This window comes from Scylla paramamosain, chromosome 18 (genome assembly GCF_035594125.1).
Source record: "Scylla paramamosain isolate STU-SP2022 chromosome 18, ASM3559412v1, whole genome shotgun sequence".
NCBI lineage: Eukaryota > Metazoa > Arthropoda > Malacostraca > Decapoda > Portunidae > Scylla > Scylla paramamosain.
In genome coordinates this window covers 6769856-6781442 of record NC_087168.1, presented here as the reverse complement: position 1 = coordinate 6781442, position 11587 = coordinate 6769856, and positions in this window count along the sequence as shown.

Here is an 11587-nt window from a genome sequence, read left to right as displayed (position 1 = left end):
TATACACGAGTTTTTGCGTTTTTTGCATTGTGGATCTTGTGAAACTATAAAACACTCATTATACACGTTTCTCGTAATGTCCTTTTGCTTCCCAATATAGAGTGCTTTCCATCCATTTGCGCGTTTTTTTGTAGGTAAAAAGCTAAAAAACACTTTTTGGTAATGTTATTCTATTTCTTCATATTTGTTGGTTTGCATCCGTTTCAGCGTTTTCTACGTAAAACACTGAAAAGACACGTTTCCAGTAATTTTGTTTTGGATTCACATATTGACTGACTTCCATATTATTTATCGTTTTGGTGCCTAACATGCTGGAAAACACTGAAAAGACAGGTTTCTGGTAAAGTCGTTTAACTTCCTTATATAGGTGGCATGCACTTTAGAGTTTGGAACATAAAAATCCGAAAAAGAGCTATAATTGACTTTTTTGATAATGTTCTTTTTTCCACATAAATTCCCTGAATTTTGGTAGAATTTTGGCATCTTGGTACCTATGAAAATCAATATAAAAAAGCTATTTTTTTATTTTATTTTTTTTCTCTATAAAGAGTGTTATTTATGGGTTTTAACGTTTTGTTACTTAAGCAATTTAAAAACGGCCCTAATACATGTTTCTCGTGATGTCCTTTCGTTTCCCAAACATAGGGTTCTTTGCATGTATTTAAGCGTTTTTATAGATAACATGATCAAAAGGACTTAAAACACATGTTTTTAGTAATGTTATTTTGCTTCTCCATTAAAGAGTTTTTTGCATGCGTTTTGGTTTGTAAGGAGGTCAAAAACACTTCAAGGCAAGTTCTTGGTAAAAGTTGGTTTTATTCCCATGTAATGTGCCCTGTTTTTTTTTTATATAATTTATTGTCTAAAACGCTCAAAAACACTCAAAAGACACTTTTGGTAATGTCATTTTTTTTCCAACATAGATTCGCGTTCTATTTGGGGTTTTGCTAACTAAGAATGTGAAAAACACTCAAAGTACACGCATTTGGTAACGTTGTTCTGTTTCTCAATTAATATTGTTATTCATGGGTTTAGCATATTGGTATCTAAGAAACTTCTTTATATACACGAATTTTTTGCGTTTTTTGCCTTGTAGTTCTTGTGAACCACAAGTTCTTTTGCTCAAAAATAATAAGACACTCATTATACACGTTTCTCGTAATGTCCTTTTGTTTTCCAATAGGGAGTGCTTTGCATCCATTTTCGCGTTTTTTGTAGGTAACAAGCTCAAAAACACTCAAAATGTACCTTTTTGGTAATGTAGTTTTATTTCTTCTTATTGGTTGGTTTGCATCCGTTTAAGCGTTTTTCTACGTAAAACACCGAAAAGACACGTTTTCAGTAATTTTGTATTAGATTCCCATATAGAGTGACGCATGTTATTTACCGTTATGGTGCCTAACAAGCTGAAAAACACTCATAAGACAGTTTTCTGGCAAAGACGTTTAATTTCCCCATATAGGTGGCTTTGCATGCACTTTAGGGTTTCGTACATAACAGTATGAAAAAAAAAAGCTAAAATTAACTTTTTTGATAATTGACTCATAATTTCCTGAATTTTGCCCAAATTTTGCCAAAAACATGCAAAATGTGTGTTTTTGGTAGTGTTATTCTCTTTTTCCATAAAGTGTGTTTTGCATGCGTTTTAGCGTTTTAGTACATAAGGAGCTGAAAACACTTAAAGGCAAGTTCTTCGTAAAAATTTATTTTATTGCCATGTAAAGTGATTCCCCTGCTTTTTAGTGCTCTATTCCCTATCACGCTTAAAAACACTCAATAGACACTTTTCTCGTAATGTCATTTTTTTTCCTACATAAAGCTGGTTTCCCATGCAATTTGGGATTTTGGTAACTAAGGTGAAAAGCACTCAAAATACACGCATTTAGTAAAGTTGTTCTGTTTCTCAATTAAGAGTGTTATTCATGAGTTTCAGCATTTTGGTATCTAAGAAACTTCTTTATATAGTGAGTTCCTCATTATTTATCGTTTTGGTGCCTAACATGCTGAAAAACACTCAAACGACAGATTTCTAGTAAGGTCGTTTAATTTCCTCATATAGGAGGCTTTGCATGCACTTTAGGGTTTGGTACATAACATTCCGAAAAAAAAGGTAAAATTGACTTTTTTGATAATATTCTTTGGTTCATAAAATTTTCCTGAATTTTCCCAGAATTTTGGCATCTCGGTACCTATGAAGATGAAAATAAAAAAATCCTATTTTTTTCTAAATAAAGAGTTTTATTTGTGGGTTTTAGCTTTTTTGTACTTAGGGAACTTAAAAAAACACTCATAATCCACGTTTTTCGTAATGTCCTTCTGTGTCCCAAACATAATGTTCTTTGCATGTATTTAAGCGTTTTTTTAGAGATAACATGATAAAAAACACACAAATTACATGTTTTTGGTAATGTTATTCTGTTTCTCCATAAAGTTTGTTTTGCATGCGTTTTAGCGGTTTTGTATATAAGGAGCTCAAAAGCATTTAAAGGCAAGTTCTTGGTAAAAATTGATTTTATTCCAATGAAAAGTGATTGCTCTGCTTTTTAGTGCTTGATTGCCTATCACGCTCAAAAACATTCAAAGGACATTTTTCTAGAAATGTCATGTTTTCCCATATAAATCTGGTTTCGCATGAAATTTGCGTTTTTAGTGACTAAGAATATGAAAAAACACTCTAAACACACGAATTTGGTAAGGTTGTTCTGTTTCTCAATTAAGAGTGTTATTCATGAGTTTCATCATTTTGGTATATAGGAAACTTTTCCATATACACGTGTTTTTGCGTTTTTTGCCTTGTTCTTTTGAACTATAATACACTCATTATACACTTTTCTCGCAATGTCCCTCTGTTTCCCAATATAGAGTGCTTTGTATCAATTTTAGCATTTTTTTGTAGGTAACAAGCTCAAAAACACTCAAAATATACCTTTTTGGTAATGTTTTTTCTATTTCTTGATATTGGTTGGTTTGCATCCATTTTAGCGTTTTTCTACGTAAAACACTGAGAAGACACGTTTTCAGTAATTTTGTTTTAGATTCCCATATAAAGTGAGTTCCTTATTTATTTATCTTTTTGGTGCCTAACATTCTGAAAAACACTCAAAAGACAGATTTCTTTTAAGGTCGTTTAATTTCCTCATATAGGAGGCTTTGCATGCACTTTAGGGTTTGGTATATACCAGTCCGAAAAAAATAACTAAAATTAACTTTTTTGATAATTTTCTTTTATCATATAATAGCAGGGAATTTCCCCAGAATTTTGGCATCTCGATATCTATGAAGATGATTAACAAAAAAATAAATAAATCAATCAATCTTATTTTTTTCATTTTTTATTTATTTAGTTTTTCTAAATAAAGAGAGTTATTTGTGGGTTTATCTTTTTAATACTTAAGGAACTTAAAAACACTCATAATACATATTTCTCGTAATGTCCTTTCGTTTCCCAAACATAAGGTTCTTTGCATGTATTAAAATACATGTTTTTGGTAATGTTATTCTTTTTGTCCATAAAAGGTGTTTTGCATGCATTTTAGCATTTTGGTATGTAATGAGCTCAAAAACACCTAAAAGCAAGTTCTTGGTAAAAGTTGGTTTTATTCCAATGTAATGTGATTGCCCTGCTTTTTAGTGGTTTATTGCCTAACACTCTCAAAAACACTCGAAAGACATTTTCTGGTAATATTATTTTTTTCCCGCATGGAATTTGGGTTTTTGGTAACTAAAAATGTGAAAAACACTCAAAATACAGGCATTTAGTAAGGTTGTTCTGTTTTTTAATTAAAAGTGTTATTCATGAGCTTCAGTATTTTGGTATGTAAGAAACTTCTCTAATACACACATTTGGTAAGGTAGTTCTGTTTCTCAATTAAAAGTGTTATTCATGAGTTTCAGCATTTTGGTGTGTAAGAAACTTCTTTATGTACACGAGTTTTTGAGTTTTTTGCCTTGTGGTTCTTGTGAAACTATAAAACACTCATTATACACATTTCTTGTAATGATTTTTTCTTTCCTAATATAGAGTGCGTTTCATCCATTTTCGAAATTTTTTGTTGGTAACAAGCTCATAAACACATAAAAATATATCTTTTTGGTAATATTCTATTTCTTCATATTGGTTGGTTTGCATTCGTTTTAGCGTTTTTCTACATAAATCACTGAAAAGACACGTTTTCAGTAATATTGTTGAAATTGCTGAAAAAAAAACACTCAAAAGACAGGTTTCTGGTAAATTCGAGTAATTTCTCCATATAGGTGGCTTTGCCTGCACTTTAGGGTTTGGAACATAACTCCGGAAAAAAGCTAAGATTATTTTTTTCATAATGATTTTTTTTTACAAAATTTCCCTGCATTTTTCCAGAATTTGGTATCTCGGTACCTATGAAGATTTTTTTTTTTCTATAAAGTATTATTTGTGAGTTTTAGCTTTTTTAGTACTTAAGGAACACTCATAATACATGATCAAAAACACTCAAAATACATATTTTTGGTAATGTTATTCTGTTTCTCCATAAAGGGTGTTTTTACATGCGTTTTAGCGTTTTGGTATGTAAGGAGTTAAAAAACACTTAAAGGCAAATTCTTCGAAAAAGTTGGTTTTATTCCCAAGTAATGTGATTGTTCTGCTTTTTAGGGCATTGTTGCATATCACGCTCAAAAACACTCAGACATTTTTTCTGGTAATCTCATTTTTTTCCCACATAAAGCTAGTTTCGCATGTAATTTGGCAATTTCGTAACTATGAATGTGAAAAAACACTCAAAATACACAATTTGGTAGGGTAGTTCTGTTTCTCGATTAAACGTGTTTTTCATGCATTTCATCATTTTTGTATGTAAGAAACTTCTCTATATACACAAGTTTTTGCGTTTATTGCCTTGTGGTTCTTGTTAAACTATAAAACACTAATTATACACGTTTCTCGTAATGTTCTTTTGTTTCCTAATATAGAGTGTTTTCCATCCATTTTTGCATTTTTTGTAGGTAACAAGCATAAAAACACTCAAAATATATCTTTTTGGTAATGTAATTCTATTTCTTTACATTGGTTGGTTTGCATCTATTTTAGCTTTTTTCCTCGTAAATCTCTGAAAAGACTCGTTTTCAGTAATTTTGTTGAAATTAATTCTGGTACAGGTTTCTGGTAAAATTGTGTAATTTTCCCATATAGGTGGCTTTGCATGCACCTTAGGGTTTGGTACATAACCCCGGAAAAAAGCTACAATTATTTTTTTTTTTTATAATTTTTTTACTTTACCTAATTTCCCTGAATTTTGCCAGAATTTTGGCATCTCGGTACCTATGAAGATGAATAACAAAAAAAAAAAAAAATTTTGTATTCATTTATTTTATTTATTTTTTTTCTCTATAAAGAGTGTTATTTGTGTGTTTTAGCTTTTTGGTACTTAAGGAACCTAAAAACTCTCATAATACACAATTTTCGAAAAATCCTTTCGTTTCACAAACATAGGGTTCTTTCCATGTATTTTAGCGTTTTTATAGGTAACATGATCAAAAACACTTAAATTTCATGCTTTTGGTAATGTTATTTTGTTTTTCCATAAAGGGTGTTTTGCATGCGTTTTAGCGTTTTGTTATATAAAGAGTTAAAAACACTTAAAGGCATATTTTTGGTAAAAGTTGGTTTTATTCCCACGTAATGTGATTGTTCTGCTTTTTAGTGCTTTGTTGTATATCACGCTCTAAAACATTCACAAGACACTTTTCTGGTAATGTCATTTTTTTCCCACATAAAACTAATTTCATTTGTAATTTCGGATTTTCGTAACTAAGAATGTGAAAAACACTCAAAATACTCACATTTGGTAAAATAGTTCTGTTTCTCAATTAAAAGTCTTATTCATGAGTTTCAAAATTTTGGAATGTAAGAAACTTCTTTATATACACGAGTTTTTGCGTTTTTTGCCTTGTGGTTCTTGTTAAACTATAAAACAATCATTATACACGTTTCTCGTAATGTCCTTTTGCTTCCCAATATAGAGTGCTTTCCATCCATTTTCGCGTTTTTTGTAGGTAACAATTTCAAAAACACTCAAAATATACCTTTTTGGTAATGTTATTTTATATCTTCATTTTGGTTGGTTTGCATCCATTTTAGAGTTATTGTACGTAAAACTCCGAAAAGACACGTTTTCAGTAATTGTGTGTTGGATTCCTATATAGATTGACTTCCTTGGGTTTTATCGTGTTGGTTCTAACATGCTGAAAAACACTCATCAGACAGTTTTTTGGCAAAGAGGTTTAATTTTTCCATATAGGTGGCTTTGCATGCACTTTAGGGGTTTGGTACATAACAGTCCGAAAAAAAAAGCTAAATTTAACTTTTTTGATAATGTTCTTATTTCATATAATTTCCTGAACTCCACATAGAGTGAGTTCTTTATTATTTATCGTTTTGGTGCCTAACATGCTGAAAAACACTCAAAAGACAGATTTCTGGTAAGGTCTTTAATTTCCTCATATGCGAGGCCTTGCATGTCTTTTGAGTGTTTTTGAACGTGTTACGCAATAAAGCACTAAAAGAAAGGTCAATCACATTACATGGGAATAAAACCAAATTTTACCAAGAACTTGCCTTTAAGTGTTTTTGAGCGCCTTACATACCAAAACGCTAAAATTCATGCAAAATACATTTTATAAAGAAACAGAATAATATTACCAAATACATGTATTTTGAGTGTTTTTGATCATGATATCTATAAAAACGCTTAAATACATGCAAAGAACTTTATGTTTGGGGAACGAAAGGACATTACGAGAAACGTGTATTATGAGTGTTTTTTTTTTTTTTTCAGTACCTAAAAGCTAAAACCCACAAATAACACTCTTTATTTAGATAAAAAAAATAATTAACAAAAAATTTTAAAAATTGGATTTTTTATTTATTTATTTATTTATTTTTTGTTATTTATCCTTATAGGTACCGAGATGCCAAAATTCTGCCAAATTTCAGGGAATTTATGTGGAAAAAAGAACATTACCAAAAGAGTTATTTTATAGCTTTTTTTTCGGATTGTTATGTACCAAACCCTAAAGTGCATCCAAAGCCACCTATATAGGGAAGTTAAACGACTTTACCAGAAACCTGTCTTTTCAGTGTTTTTCAGCATGTTAGGCACTAAAACGATAAATAATATGGAAATCAGTCAATATGTGAATCCAAAACAAAATTACTGAAAACGTGTCTTTTCAGTGTTTTACGTAGAAAAACGCTAAAGCGGATGCAAACCAACAAATATGAAGAAATAGAATAACATTACCAAAAAGATACATTTTGAGTATTTTTGAGCTTGTTACCTACAAAAAAATGCAAAAATGGATATAAAGCACTCTATATTAGGAAACAAAAGGACATTACGAGAAACGTGTATAATGAGTGTTTTATAGTTTTAAAAGAACCAAAAAAAAAGAACGCCAAAATGCACACAAATTAACCAAACAAATGGGATTTTTCCTCATGTTAGATACAACAATCTATACAGAATATAAAAAAACAGAACAACATTACCAAAAACGTATATTATAAGTGTTTTTGAGCTTCTTTGGTAATAAAATACTGAATCACGTGATTAGCACATTCATATAGGCGTTTTGGTTTCTAAAAAGCTGGAAAACACTTAAATCATACGTTTTTGGTAATGTCTCCCGATAAAGGCTATTGTGCACGCGTTTTAGCATTTTGGAACGTAAGAAGCTCAAAAACACTCAAAAGACACCATTTTGATAATGTTGTTTTGATTTTTATATAGAGTGTCTTCCATGCTCTTTAGAGTTTTGGTGCTAACGTTGAAAAGCCCCGAAATAACATTTTTTTCTGGGAATGTCGTCTCTTTACCTTATAAAGGGTGAAATGGATGATTTTTTGCGCATTGGTACGAAATAAACTGAAAAACATTCAAAATACACGTTTTTGGCAAATGTGTATTATGAGTTTTTTTTTTTTTATAGTTCAAAAGAACCAAAAAGCAAAAAAACACAAAAACTCGTGTATATGGAGAAGGTTCCTAGATACCAAAATGTTGAAACTCATGAATAACACTCTTAACTGAGAAACAGAACAACCTTACTAAATGCGTGTATTTTGAGTGCTTTTCACATTCTCAGTTACCAAAACCCCAAATTGCATGCGAAATAACCTTTATGTGAGAAAAAAATGTCATTACCAGAAAAGGGTCTTTTAAGTGTTTTTCGGCGTGATAGGTATCCAAAATGCAAAGTACTAAAAAGCAGGGCAAACATATTACATTGGAATAACACTAATTTATACCAAAAACTTGCCTTTAAGTGTTTTTGAGCTGCTTAAATACCAAACCGCTAAAACGCATGCAAAACAAACTTTATGGAGAAACAGAATAACATTACCAAAAACATGTATTTTGAGTGTTTTTGATCATGTTACCTATAAAAACGCTTAAATACATGGAAAGAACATTATGTTTGGGAAACAAAAGGACATTACGAGAAACGTGTATTATGAGTGTTTTTTAAGTTCCTTAAGTACCAAAAAGCTAAAACCCACAAATAACACTCTTTATTTAGAAAATAAAAAACAAAAAAAATTTTTAAAAAATAGGAATTTTTTTTTTGTTATTCATATTCATAGGTGCCGATATGCCAAAATTCTGGGAAAATTCAGGGCAATCATATAATAAAAAAATATTATCAAAAAAGTTAATTTCAGCTTTTTTTTCGGATTGTTATGTACCAAACCCTAAAGTGCATGCAAGGCCGCCTATATGAGGAAATTAAACGACTTTACGAGAAATCTGTTTTGAGTGTTTTTTAGCATGTTAGGCACCAAAATGATAAATAATATGGAACTCACTCTATATGGGAGTCCAAAACAAAGTTACTGAAAACGTGTCTTCTCAGTGTTTTACGTAGAAAATCGCTAAAACGGATGCAAAGCAACCAATATCAAGAATAAGAAAAATGTTACTAAAAAGATATATTTTGAGTGTTTTTCAGCTTGTTACCTACAAAAAAAAAACGCGAAAATTGATGTAAAGCACCCTATATTGGGAAACAAAAGGACATTGCAAGAAAAGTGTATCATGAGTGTTTTATAGTTCAAAAGAACCACAAGGGAAAAAACGCAAAATCTCGTGTATATGGAGAGGTTTCCTAGATACAAAAATGCTAAAACTCATGTATAACACTCCTAATTGAGAAACAGAAAAACCTTAATAAATGCGTGTATTTTGAGTGCTTTTCACATTCTTAGTTACCAAAACCCCAAATTGCATGCAAAAATAGACTTTTGGGATAAAAAAAAATGACTTTGCCAGAAAAGTGTCTTTTGAGTGTTTTTCAGCGTGATAGAAAATAAAGCACTAAAAAAGAGGGATATCACATTACATTGGAGGAAAACGAATTTTTACCAAGATCTTGCCTTTAAGTGTTTTTGAGCTCCTTATATACCAAAACACTAAAACGCATTGAAAACACTCTTTATGGTGAAAAAGAATAGCTTTACCAAAAACATGTATTTTGAGTGTTTTTGATCATGTTGCCAATAAAAACGCTAAAATACATGCAAAGATCACTATTTTTGGGAAACGAAAGGAGATTACGAGAAACGTGTATTATGAGTGATTTTAAGTTCATTAATTACCAAAAAGCTAAAAGCCACTAATAACACTCTTTATTGAGAAACAATAAATAAATAAAAAACAATACAATATTTTTTTTCTTTCTTATTCATCTTCACAGGTACCGAGATGCCAAAATTCGGGCAAAATTCAGGAAATTATGTGAAATAAAAACATTATCCAAAAAGTTAAATTTAGCTTTTATCGGACTGCTATGTACCAAACCCGTAAAGTGCATGCAAAGCCACATATATGGGGAAATTAAATGTCTTTGCCAGAAAACGGTCTTATAAGTGTTTTTCAGCATGTTAGGAACCAACACGATAAATAACATGGAAGTCAATCTATATGGGAATCGAAAACAAAATTACTAAAAACGTGTCTTATCGGTGTTTTACGTAGAAAAACGCTAAAACGGATGCAAACCAACCAATATGAAGAAATGAAATAACATTACCAAAATGGTATATTTTGAGCATTTTTGAAATTGTTACCTACAAAAAACACGAAAATGGATGGAAAGCACTCTATATTGGGAAGCAAAAGGACATTACGAGGAACGTGTATAATGAGTGTTTTATAATTTCACAAGAACTACAAGGCAAAAAACGCAAAAACTTGTGTATATAGAGAAGTTTCTTACATTCCAAAATGCTGAAACTCTGGAACAACACTCTTAATTGAGAAACAAAACCATCTTACTTAATGCGTGTATTTTGAGTGCTTTTCAAATCCTTAGTTACCAAAACCCTAAATTACATGCGAAACCAGCTTTATGTGGGAAAAAAATGACATTACCAGAAAAATGTCTTTTGAGTGTTTTTGAGCGTGTTAGGCAATAAAGCACTAAAAAGCAGGGCAATCACATTACACTGGAATAAAACCAATTTTCCACAAGAACTTGCCTTTAAGTGTATTTGAGCTCGTTATATACCAAAACGCTAAAATGCATGCAAAATACACTTTATTTTGAAACAGAATAACATTACGAAAAACATGTATTTTGAGTGTTTTTGATCATGTTACCAATAAAAACGCTTAAATACATGCAAAGAACCCCATTTTTGGGAAATGAAAGGACATGACGAGAAACGTGTATTATGAGTGCTTTTAAATTCATTAAGTACGAAAAAGCTAAAAGCCACAAATTACACTCTTTATTGAGAAAAAAAAATACAATATTTTTTTTTTCATTCTTATTCATCTTCACAGGTAACGAGGTGCCAAAATTCGGGAAATTTTCAGGAAATTATATGAAATAAGGACATTATCAAAAAAGTTAAATTTAGCTTTTTTTTCGGACTGTTATGTACCAAACCCCTAAAGTGCATGCAAAGCCACCTATATGGGGAAATTAAACGTCTTTGCCAGAAAACTGTCTTATGAGTGTTTTTCAGCATGTTAGGAACCAACACGATAAAACCCAAGGAAGTCAATCTATATGAGAATCCAAAACAAAATTACTGAAAACGTGTCTTTTCGGTGTTTTAAGTAGAAAACGCTAAAATGGATGCAAAAAAAACAAAATGAAGAAATAAAATAACATTACCAAAATGGTATATTATTTGTGTTTTTGAAATTGTTACCTACAAAAAACGCGAAAATGGATGGAAAGCATTCTATATTGGGAACCAAAAGGCACCAAAAAGCATGTTAGGCACCAAAACGATAAATAATATGAAAGTCACTCTATATGGAAATCTAAAACAAAATTACAGGAAACGTGTGTTTTAAAAGATTTACGTAGAAAAACGCTAAAACAGATGCAAACCAATAAATATAAATAAATAGAATAACATTATCAAAAAAAGTATATTTTGTGTGTTTTTGAGCTTGTTACATAAAAAAAACGCGAAAATGGATGCAAAGCACTCTATATAAGGAAAAAAAAGGACATAACGAGAAGCGTATATAATGAGTGTTTTATAGTTTCACCAGAATCACAAGGCAAACAACGCAAAAACTCGACTGTATGA